General features: G+C 31.6%; 2 long non-coding RNA genes across 2 annotated transcripts; one reads left to right on the top strand and one right to left on the bottom strand.

Annotated features, from left to right (window-relative positions):
- On the top strand, positions 4,375–4,826 carry LOC110262835. The gene is made up of 3 exons (XR_002347842.1): positions 4,375–4,423; positions 4,589–4,687; positions 4,809–4,826. It is a non-coding gene; the product is annotated as an uncharacterized LOC110262835 (long non-coding RNA).
- On the bottom strand, positions 6,698–9,811 carry LOC110262834. Its single transcript, XR_002347840.1, has 4 exons — positions 9,395–9,811; positions 9,161–9,297; positions 7,948–8,043; positions 6,698–7,748 (listed from the first exon to the last, which is right to left on the bottom strand). It is a non-coding gene; the product is annotated as an uncharacterized LOC110262834 (long non-coding RNA).

Raw genomic sequence — 12,372 nt, 5'->3', positions numbered from 1 at the left:
ACCCAAACATAAGTATTATCTTATTAGAGGCATCCTTTCCGTTTGAACACTTAAAATCCATATATATAGGAGGCATAAACACTAATTAATTTTGTCATATTTAGAACTCAAATCTGAGAAAACCAATTAAGATTATTTAGAGAAAAAGAATTTCTATCTGTCATTCCATATATATGTGTACATTGGAATGGGTCATTATTGTTGATCATCACGCAAATGGAAAAATGAGTACAAAACTCACTACAAGATTTATATATATTTGTAGAAATTTTTTAAGGAGAATTTTTAAGAATCTCCACAATATATTTTATAGGTGACATTTTGATAAACTCCCACATACTAACAATAAAACTCTATTGTTAGAATTATCACATAATTAAAATTTTTACAAAATTCACTAAAACACTCGAAAAGAGAGAACCGAAGAGTGAGAGCTCACCGAAACCCTAAGATCGCAATAGACATCTCCACTACTATCTCCGTCGTCGCCACCACCATCATTGCCACCATCACTGCTACTAGAGTTCATCTCCTTTCTGCTTTTGCCATAATGCTACTAAGATCGAGCCAAGACGCCTCCTTCATCAACGCATTTCTAGATCTAATTGCAATGCCCAAACCTTTGAGATCGAGAGAAAGTGCCTCTTCGGTTAACTCTCCTCCGCCAATGATGCTCGTGTTCTCCATCGGCATTCTATTCCTTCTGTATGCTCTTCTTTCCACTCATTCTCAATTTCTGGTTCTCCTTCTCTTTTTCCTTTTTATTCTTTTTTTTTTGTTTTTCATTCACAGATTCTGAATGCTTTGCTATGTGATATAACATTCGATGAGTTTTATTATCTCTTAATGGATAATATTGTTTCAAGTTCTCAAGAACTCCAAGTATTTGATGAATTGTTTATTTTCTTAATTGAAATTTTGATAAATTGATTTGCTAATTTTTAAATTTTGATTTCGTGACACTCTTTTATTTCGATACTAATGTATATATTTGAAATCTTTTTCTTCTAAATAATCTTGCTATGTTACTTACGTTGCTTACTCTTTTTTTTTTCATATAGATTCCTCAAGGCAAGAAAATTTGATATCGAGAAGACAAAGTTAATGTGTGCTAACATGCTCAAGTGGAGAAAGAAATTTGGTTCAGACACTATTGTAGAGGTATTACTTTGAATTCTTTAGATATGTCATATTATCATGATTAATTGTTATTTTAAGTTAGAGTGTGTTGTTGTATAGGACTAATATATGTGTTGTGAATTAGTCACCAAAAAAAATATATGTGTTGTGAATTTGATTTGCTTTATAGAGATAGCAGTGCAAATTTACTTGATGACCTTTTGAAATTTAAGTTGGCATTACCTTTTTTAAGTTGGAAACTAATTTTGTTTCAAATTGGATTTTTAGGTACTCGGATCTTATTTGGAGTGAACCAGGAATCAAAGGAACCTTTGATGTGTATGGCAACAGTACCTTCTTTGTAACTGCATGGTGTCAGTGTTTGATATTATGCCACCAAGTCAATTCTCAATAAAGCTATATTCAAATGCGACTACTTATTAGATTTCACAACTAAATCGGGAGTGGCTTTTATCTTGTACCTGAGTAGAAATATATACAATTTTCCTAACCCCTCTGTTTTGCTGTGTGTTTCTTTCTTCAATCTTATGTGTTCAATCATTTTCTATAACAATAATATTTGAAAAAAATGTGAACTGAATATGTTATGCTCCAAGATTCAAGGAATGATTTTCAGAGTTATAGTTCAAAATGATGAACAAGTTGAGATTTCATCTACAAGAATGTGGGATCTTTCTCTTGAGAAAAATTTTATTCCCTTAAACATTGACAAAAGGTCCTTGCTCAGGATTTTGCTTATTATTCATTACCTTCTTGAAATCCTAAGTTTATGATTAATTACTGTGGGTGATCAATTTCAAATTCATACTGCTCTGAGGTTCATCATGCTTTTACTCTTATGGAATTTATGAGCACTTAAGTGGATGACCAAACTTTGATCTCAGTGAAACAAGGATCACTTTCAAGCTTAGATTGTGTTTCTCATTCCATGTGTTTGCATATTGGCACAAAATGCTTCCAATTTATTTCTTAACTATTATGCTATCTTAATAAACAATTTTTCGTATCTAGAGAAATCTTTTATTGTTTATTGTTTCATATATGGGAAGTTGATTGAGCTGTTCTAACGATAATGTCCAACTATGTCAGAACAGATAATGAGCGGATAATTTATACGCTTTTTGGCATTATTTTTACATAATTTTAGCATGTTTTAGTTACTTTTTATTATATTTTTATTAGTTTTTATACAAAAATCACATTTCTATACTTTACTAAGAGTTTGTATATTTTTCTATAATTTCAGATATTTTCAGGTTGAAATTGAGGGACCTGAGCAAAAGTCTGATTCAGAGGCTGAGAAAGGACTACAGATGCTGTTGGATTCTGACCCTCCTGCACTCGAAGTAGATTTTTTGGAGCTACAGAAGTCCAATTGGCGCTCTCTTAATTTAGTTGGAAAGTAGACATCTTGGGCTTTCCAGCAATGTATAATAGTCCATACTTTGCTCGAGATTTGATGGCCCAAACTGGCATCAAAACGCCAGCCAGAGACCCTTTTCTAGCGTAAAACGCCAGAACTGGAGTTAAATGCCCAAACTGGCATCCAAGTTGGCATTTAACTCTAGAAAATACCTATGCACGTGTAAAGCTCAATGTTCAGCCGAAGCACACACCAAGTGGGTCCCGGAAGTGGATTTCTGCACTATCTGCACTTAGTTACTTAATTTCTGTAACCCTTAGTAACTAGTTTAGTATAAATACTAGTCTTTCATATCTTTTTAGAGAGTTTTTTTCCATATGTTACATTTTGGAGGCTAGCCATTCGGCCATGCCTAGACCTTTTTCTCTTATGTATTTTCTACGGTAGAGTTTTTACACCTCATAGATTAAGGTGTGGAGCTCTGCTGTTCTTCATGAATTAATGTAAGTACTATTATTTCTCTTTTAATTCATGCTTACTTCTTCTCCAAGATATACTCTCGTACTTAATTCAGTTAAGTAAGAATGAAGGGGTGACTCGTGACAATCACCCACTATCTTCGTTACTCGCTTAGCCAAGATCCGCGTGTCTGACAACCATAAGCGGTCTACATGATGTTCAACGTAGTCATTGGACGACAGCCGGAGTATATTCTCTTGGGTCTCTAATTCACGGACCGAGTCCGTGAGATTATAACCTTCGTGGTATAGGCTAGAACCAATTGGCAGCATTCCTGAGATCCGGAAAGTCTAAACCTTGTCTGTGGTATTCCGAGTAGGATCTGGGAAGGGATGACTGTGACGAGCTTCAAACTCGTGAATGTTGGGCACAGTGACAGTGTGCAAAAGGATAGAGAGATCCTATTCTGACACAAGTGAGAACCGACAGATGATTAGCCGTGTGGTAGCTGTACCTGGTATTTTTCATCCGAGACGAGAAATCTGACAGTTGATTAGCCGTGCAGAAACCGTACTTGGACAATTTTCACTGAGAGGATCATACAACTTGCCATGGAAGGGAGCACACATGATTGGATGAAGACAATAGGAAAGCAGAGGTTCAGAAGCAACAAAGCATCTCCAAACGCTTATCTGAAATTCCCACCAATGAATTACATAAGTATCTTATTTTATTTTATGTTTTATTTATCTTTTAATTATCAAAACTTCATAACCATTTGAATCCGCCTGACTAAGATTTACAGGATGACCATAGCTTACTTCAAGCCGACAATCTCTGTGGGATCGACTCTTACTCGCGTAAGGTTTTATTACTTGGACGACCCAGTGCACTTGCTGGTTAGTTGTACCGGAGTTGTGAAAAGTGTGATCACAATTCTGTACACCAACAGCCTTGATTGTTGTTTTGGTTACTAATTTTGTTCTAACTTTATTATTGTTTTGGTTACCAATTTTTTTCTTTATTACTTCTCTTGCAATTATTCTTAACTGCTCAAGAATACTTGGCCAATTCTTAGTTGTAGATGGCATTTAGTCTTTTTGTTGTTGAAAGATTAGATTCGCTTACTTTCTCTTAAGTGTATACAAACCTTAGTAACTAGTTTATATTTAAAATAATTTTCTTATCTTGGATTTATCCTTTCTCCCTTAGTAACCAACACATTTTTAGATCTGCATTTTGTATTTTTATTCCCTGTTCCACAATTTTTTTGTTTTGTTTCTATGGTGATGTTGTGCTATCTTTTAAATTATTTTTAAATTATGCAAATTGATGCATATATAATGTATTATGATTTTGGCTTATGAGAAATTAGGTCCCTCGGTTAAAACTTTTGGTGAATCTGGCCTTCCACCGGTGGGAACACACGTCTTCTACTTCCCTCAAGGACACAGTGAGCAGGTCAACTCTAACTTAACTACCCTAACCAACTTCTTTAACATGCTGAAAAAGTTGTTAAGCTTTTCGATTATGGAGTTGGCTTTTGAATCCAGAATAAGCTATAATCAAAGTAAGCCTTTAATTGTTTATTTATTTAATTTGAATCTTTTTTTTTGTTTGTTTCAGGTCGCAGCGTCTTTGAAGAAAGATGTGGATGGATAGATTCCTAACTATCCCAATCTTCCATCCAAGTTGTTGTGCCTCCTTCACAGTGTTACTTTCCGTGTATGAAAATTTTCTTTTTTAGTTTGGTTTTTGTATTAGTTTTGAGCCGAAGATCAATATGGAAGAGCTGGAATTCTCTTATTTTGATTGTATGCTAATTTTTGGAGATTTTTTTTGGCAGGCTGATCCAGAAACTGATGAAGTTTATGCTCAGATGACACTTCAACATGTACTTTCTGTAAGTATCATTTTGGAATATCTCAAATGCTTTATAATTCTATAACACTATGATATGAAGTTTTCTATTAATTTGGAGTCTGATTGTAAAGAGAAAAGACTTGAACCAATGGGAATTGGGTTTTTTAACTTAGGGAGCTAATTCCTTAAAAAATGGTGTTAGAATTTAATTGGCCACTCAAACATGGTAACCGTCTTAGAATTCTTTGATATAAAACTTGTTCATTATAAGGTGTAATTAATAGTGTAACTAAGGAGTGGAAAAATTAGATAATTTTATAGAAAAAGGAAAAGTGAAATAAAGAGGGAAGGAATGAGGAAGAAAGTGAGTCACATGGGGTGGGGTAGCGATGAAGACTTGAATGAAATTTTGTACAAAATTTTACCAAAGGTAAAATTTTAAGCTTTTTATTTATTATGTGCTTGACAGTTTTATATTTAATTATTCTATATTCATTTGGATCTGATAACTGTGCATCTTATCTGAAAATTTGTACAAAATAATGCAAATAATTCCTGTTTATTTTGTTCTTCATACTTTCAAAAACTAATTGAATGAAAAATTTTCTGCTTGATTTCAAGATGAACTTGAGTTGCCATTTTTAGCACTTCTCTTGGTCATTCTTTTCCCTTATGAGGTCATAGGATTTAGGTAAACAAATCCATTCTTTTGGGTTTTGATTTATCAAGCCATTGCCTTTTCTTCATAAAACGATTCAATCTCTTTGTCAGGGACGCAAAAGAAGGTGCTATCATTTCATTATTGATTGCAGTGTATTTGGCTTACCAGTATTTTTCAACAACAAGTTTACAGAAATTACTTGATCAAGGTTCAATTGTTACCATCAAGAAAAAGCTGTTGTTTGTATCACTATTGTATCTTTGTTGCTTCTGATCGGAGTTGTTTTAGAACACTACAAGATTCAAGTTGATTTGTGGCAATTTTTTTCTGATTTGTGGGGGGTTTCAAACCCCCACCAAAAGATTAGTGGGAGTTTCCCAAACCTCCAAAATTTGAGGTGCCACGAGCTTATTTGTGGCGGTTTTGTAAAACTCCCAGAATATAATTTAGTGGCGGTTCTTTGTCTACTTTGTGGGAGTTTTGAGTTGATTATTTTGACCATTTTTTTAAATTTTTGTGGCGGTTTAAAACTCCTACAAAAACTAAATTTTCAAAAAAAAATTGCTTCAAAGTGAACTGTTTCAAACAATTTAAAATTGAAACAAAACCTATTTAAAAGCTATAAACTACTATTATTGATTGAAAAAATTACATCAATCAAACTAAAAATTATTTAACTTTAAAAAAATTAGTAATTAGTATAGAATTAACAGAAATTTAAACAAATTACATAAATTAAATTGGTATGAAATAAACAACTTAGATCAATCAAATTTACATATTTTTATATGATCTGACAATATATAAAATGATATCAGATAGTAACCCACCACAGCAACAAGAAATGCGGCCTTAAGATTGCACAGGCTTCACAGCATGCTCTATTTGTCAGGAAAGGGAACCATCTACTCATGTAAGAAATAAATAATACCAATGAGCAGAAAATAAGCATTAACTTCAAGTAAAATCTATACAAAATACAAATTTGGTAAAAAAAAAAAAGCATACTTCTATAAAAGATAGAATCCTCATTCTTCTAAGAGACCATTCACATGAGTTGTTCTACGCCATCCAAGGATCCCTTCTCCTATAATAACTCTTCATCATAAAAAAGTAAAACAAATTATTGTGACTTGTTTCAAACAAATTGATTTCATAAGAAAATCTGCTAGATGGCTTTAATTGCTAGAATTACATGCCATGACTAGTATTTTTTAGAAAACTTACTTTCTTTCATCAATATAAAGATAATAGAAAGAAGCACATTCTAATTCTTTGACCTTACCTACAAAGTATTGTTGGCAAGATCCAACCTCCAGAACCCAAGAATAAATACAAGAGCACCTCTTGTTCGGGTGTCTTTAAATGTGCTAGAATTTCAAAAATATAAAATTCATTAGTATTTAAGTAGGTTCATAGATGTGAAATTTTAAAAGCAGAAGTGTGGTAAAACTAAAGAATAAACAAGAATGAATAGATGGCAAGGAAAACCTACAATGCTCACTTGTATCCCCGAATAAATAACCAATGTCTGCAGAAAATTCATATTTTTTTACCCCTAATAATAGGAATTTGTAGCAAGTACTAGAAAAGCAGAACCAACCATTTTCTTAAACCACCTTCTTCTGAAAGTACACGGTAGAGCTAACAGCATATTAGGAATAATTTAGATAGTATTTGCTACATTGTGTTGATCAAAACCTAATAAAGAAAATTATTCTTCACAACTATTGCTAGTAAGGAAGATACCACTTCAAAGAAAATTGAACAATACAGGTTATGACATCAATCATAGCAAAATGTAGACTTAAAAAAAAGTACCAGAAAATGAGAGTGAAAATATGTTTACAGGGGTGAAAATGATTGAACAAATCATCATTCTCTTTTGCCAGCTTCTGCCATACTAAATACAAGGTGGAGAAATCAAACAAATTACATCAATAATTTAGGTAACAAATAACCATTCTGTTCAAATAAAAATTGAATAACTCATACAATCAACTATTTATATTACTAAAAGGATGAAAACCATAAATTGCATGATAGAGAATTTCAAGATGGATACCTAGAGTTGTAAATCCAGAATCTATCCTTGTTCTGTAAACAAATGTTTTAAGATTTATATATATTTTTTTTTGAATTAGCTTCCTGACAAGCTAGTAGGATTTGCTTACAAGCTCTGACAAGCTAGTAGGATTTGCTTGCAAGCTCAGTGTCTTGGCGTGAAACTTTCTTGCCATCAGTAACAAAAATAATAAAAACCTGGAAAAGAACGTAAAAAAGAGCTCTAAATATCATAATCAATTCACTATAAAACTCCAAACTATTAAACTCAAATGGACAGGTAATCGAAGGTAACCAAACAAAGATCAGAAAACCCAGAACTGAATAACAGAGCTTAATGCAGCCAATAATATATACAAAGACCAAGTAGTAAAAAAAAGGAAAAAAAGTAACATACAGATCAAGCATCCTAATGAAGATGCCAATTCCATGAACTCCCAAGATCACCAAGTCCCGGAACTCTGCTCCCATTAGTAACAACAATCATAAAAACCTGAAAAAGAATGCAAAAAGAGAGATATAAATATCATAATTAAATAACTATAAAACTTCAAACTATTAAATTCAAGTAGACAGACAATCCAAGGAACCCAAATAGAGATTGGGAAACCTAAAACTGAATAACAGAATAACAACAAGAAAAATTCATGAACAAGTTCAAGCATTAGCCTATGTTATCCAAAGAAACGAATAACAACAACAAAAATTCCATTCATCACAATTTCAACATGAGTGGGTCCATTAATGTGAATGTGAGTCACCTTATAATTCAATAATTCATATATAAATAAATAAAAATCCCTTTTGCTTCTATGCCATATCCCAATAACACGACTACAAGTAACTAAAACCCATCCTCAAAGCAAAGCAACATAGCACTAAATTTATATGCTCTTTAATGAAATAAATTTGTATAATTGAGGTCTTTAATGCAATTTTCAAGAAATTCAAGTACTCCATAATGGATGCAGTAGGAGGAGGTGCAATAAGTTTGAGAAACATTTCATCTCCAACTCCATACCTGTTTGGTGGCTTATCATTCATGTTTGGACTCATTGCAATGGCATTGATTCTTCTAGCATTTTATGTTTGAACTCATTGGAACATTTCAATGAAAGAGAGATCAAATGTTCCAATGAAAGATAAAAATCGAACACGATGAATTTAGAATAAATGATAAATAAGGGACAATGATTTTATTATACAATTTCAGAAAATCCAAAAATACAGATGCATCAACATTAATCAGTTACCATTAATCTATCTCAATTCCTAATTAGCACAGCACAAATCCCAAACCAAATAAACCACACCAAATAATTTAACCAGAAATCCCTAGATTTCTATCAAAGATGCTAACAATAGTTTTTAATGGAGAGAACCTCTGTATAATAAATCTTTCAAGATAAACAACAATGAAGAAAATTTCGGAGTTTTTAAATCAAGTGGATTTGCAATCAAAAGAACCCAAACAAAGATCAACAAACTTAAAACTCAATAACAGATCTTAATGGAACAAAAAATCTAACCAAACAAAGATCAAGAATAAAAAATAATCAAAGCAACAACCTAGCACAAAGCAAAATTAGGAGAAAAGTATCGGCGCATACCAATGGAGACGGTGTTAAGAGGCGGCAAAGAAGTACAAAAGACATGCAACAAAGAAGAAGCAAGAGAAAAAGAAGGAGAAGATGGTGCCATTGGATAGGGAACAGGCTGACAGACCCCGATCATCCACAGATGCAACCTACCAACGAAAGCCACATTAGGCTCAAGCTTTAGATCTGAGAGAAAAAAGGAATTGAATCTAATTACAGAAGGAAAAAAAACAGCGAAAAATTCACCTGGACAAGCTATGACAAAAACAACTCCGGAAAGACCAACACCTGTTCCAACGTCCACGAGGCTAAGCTTCTCATGTGATGGCGCGCCGCCGCAGCACGTGTGGTAGCAATCCTTAAGAGGAAGGAGGATTGCAAGCGTGTCCTCGACGTACCTCTCCATGATTTCGTCGCCGTCTTTGACTGCGGTGAGATTCATGTGCTGCAATTGAAAACGGCGAAATTAAGTGTTAATGTAGTTGAAGAGTTGAAAGAATTGGAAAGTAGCAACGACGATGAATGGCAGTAACGACGATGAATCGCAGCAGCGACGAGCTTACTCTCCCTCTGATCTCAAACACTATGACAAGCTTGACGGTGACAATGGCGAAGAGATGCGGCAAGAAGATCTAGGGTTTCATTAGATCTCACTCTTCTTTCTTTTTTAATTTTTTGGACAAATTTTTTTTGGACTGAAATTGGTTTAGGTTTGATTTGAGTAGATTAGGGACTCATTATTTGTTTGGACAAATGGGCTCAGAAATTTAAATTAGTATTAATCAATGGGGGTTTTATATTTTGTCATAAATAAAATATGTTATGGAAGTTTTCTAAAACCTCCACAAAAAAAATCCCATAAAGAAGTAGAAATCTTGTAGTGGAATGATGTATACTCATAATATGTTGTACATAATAATGCCTGATAGTGGTGATTATTGTTAATATATCATATCTGGATTCTGTACTTTTTTCACTAATTATTGCTTATTCAAATAAAGATGTTAGCTTTGTTTTGTGATAGAAATTAGCATTCTGAGAATGATTTTATATATAGAGTTATATCTTATATTGAGAATGTGTGTTATAAAAGATTTAGTTTTTAAATTGATATTAAAAAATAAATTTTTAATTTGAGAATATGTAAATGAGATGAGATTAATGAATGATTTAAAATTTAAAATGAATAAATAATTACAGAATTTGTAGAAGTTTGAAAATCTCACAAAATAGTTAATTTTTGTTAAATTAAAAAATTAATTTGTGGGGGTTTTAAACTGCCACAAAAATAATTTAAAACTGCCACAAAAGTCCAATATAAAAATTCTCACTAAACACACACAAAACTTCCACTGAATAGATTGTGGAGGTTTTTAAAAATTCTCACAAAAAATTTTATGGCACCTCAAATTTTAGAAGTTTTAGAAATTTTCACAAACTATTTAGTGAGGGTTATAAACCTCCACAAAAAAAAAAAATAGTTACAAATAAACAAAAACCATGTAGTGACTGCAGAGATGAGTCATATTATTACATGCTGCAATTGCTAGCAACATAAACTATATTAGCTTTAATTATGCATATAAGAATGTTAGAGAATTAACAAAATTTATATTTTTAGCTAATAGTTAATCAATAATATTTAAAAATGTGAATTAAAAATATATTATTAAGAATTTATATTTTTTAAAATAAAAAAGTTGGTAAAGTGACATAAATCACTATTAATTTTGTAATTTCTATAAAATATGTGTTCTGTTATCTTAATTTAAGAATGATTAACTCTTTATATTATTATTTTACTAATTTTTTCATTTTAAAAAAATCTTAATCTTATTATTAAATTATTTGATTAAAAAAATTAACTTCATAACTAAATATACTGATTAAAAATAATAAATTTTGTTGACTCTAATTTTTTCTGTTGTAAAAATTATACTTGCCTAACTTTGACTATTCTACTTTGTACATTATGTAGTTATATAGTAAAGCATATCTTCAAGTTAACAAAAACCGGTAATACGGTACATGCGTGCTTGGTGCTTCCACGTCAATTCAGATGGTTTATTCAAATCAAAACTAAACTTTATTACTAACGTATGATGGATGGATACGGAACATAATATTACTTACATGACATGAAATACGTTTATACACAAAGGATTCAATCCAGCCCCAAGCCGATATATTCCCTTTTTTCACTTACCGGATCCAACGATTCGAGGTCTGCCTGTTCGGTGTCGGTCCCTCAAAATCTGCCACTTTCTTATGTGAATATCGAGTTCTTTCACTCCTCAATCTCACTCTTTAGTGAAAGTCTCTATTTCACATCTCTGAGTAGCAATACAGTGCCCAGCAACAACTCATGGACCATCGTTAAGTATCTTTAATATTATACATTATACGCAAAGCCATTTCTACTTTAACTGAATTGGAAAGGGTATTGAAAACTTATATTTTGTATTTTCAATAAAAAAATTTATAATTTATAATTTTAACATGTGTTTTTATGGCACAAGATAGATAAAGTCAATTATAAAAAAAATAAGTCTAACAAAAAACTTGATACGTGCTCAAAATGTCATTTTTGACATTTTAAAGTTAAGATGCAGAATGGTAATATTGTCTTGTTAAAGGATCTAAATACTAAAAAAATTATACTATGCTAGTCTTGGACATTAAAAGGACTAAGTATTCGTCACAAAAATAGTAATGTTGAGATTGTAGTACCCATAAGATTTATTGGAATAAATGAGGACATCAAAAAGTCCAAAAGTACTCTTCAAGTTTATTGGGAGTCACAAATTTAGCATTAATTTTAGAAATTATTTAGTCCATATTTTAGTTTAATTTATTATTAAGATTTGTCAAAAGACTTGATTTGATTTTGATTTGTCTAGTAGTATTTTTAGGTGTTTTAAATATAAATTAAATATAATTTAATCTAATTTAATAAGATCAAATCTGATTTCAATTGGTTATCATATCTTTTGAATTTTAAATTTAAATTAAATTTGATTTAAATTTAATTAGGATTAATTTTAGAGTTATATCTATGAAGATTTAATCGACTTTTAGACTAATTTATTAGGGATTTATTTAAATAAATTTTGATAATTTACACAGTTTTTTATGAGTAAATTTTTGTGGTTATTTTATGTCTATTTTTTTTGTGTGATCAAGTGAGATGAGTAATTTGCTTTGTTTTGTCTTGTTTATTGTAT

Source organism: Arachis ipaensis, chromosome B05 (genome assembly GCF_000816755.2).
Source record: "Arachis ipaensis cultivar K30076 chromosome B05, Araip1.1, whole genome shotgun sequence".
In the NCBI taxonomy this organism is placed as follows: Eukaryota; Viridiplantae; Streptophyta; class Magnoliopsida; order Fabales; family Fabaceae; genus Arachis; species Arachis ipaensis.
Note: the sequence above shows the minus strand (reverse complement) of the source record. Positions and strands in the feature narration are given on the sequence as shown.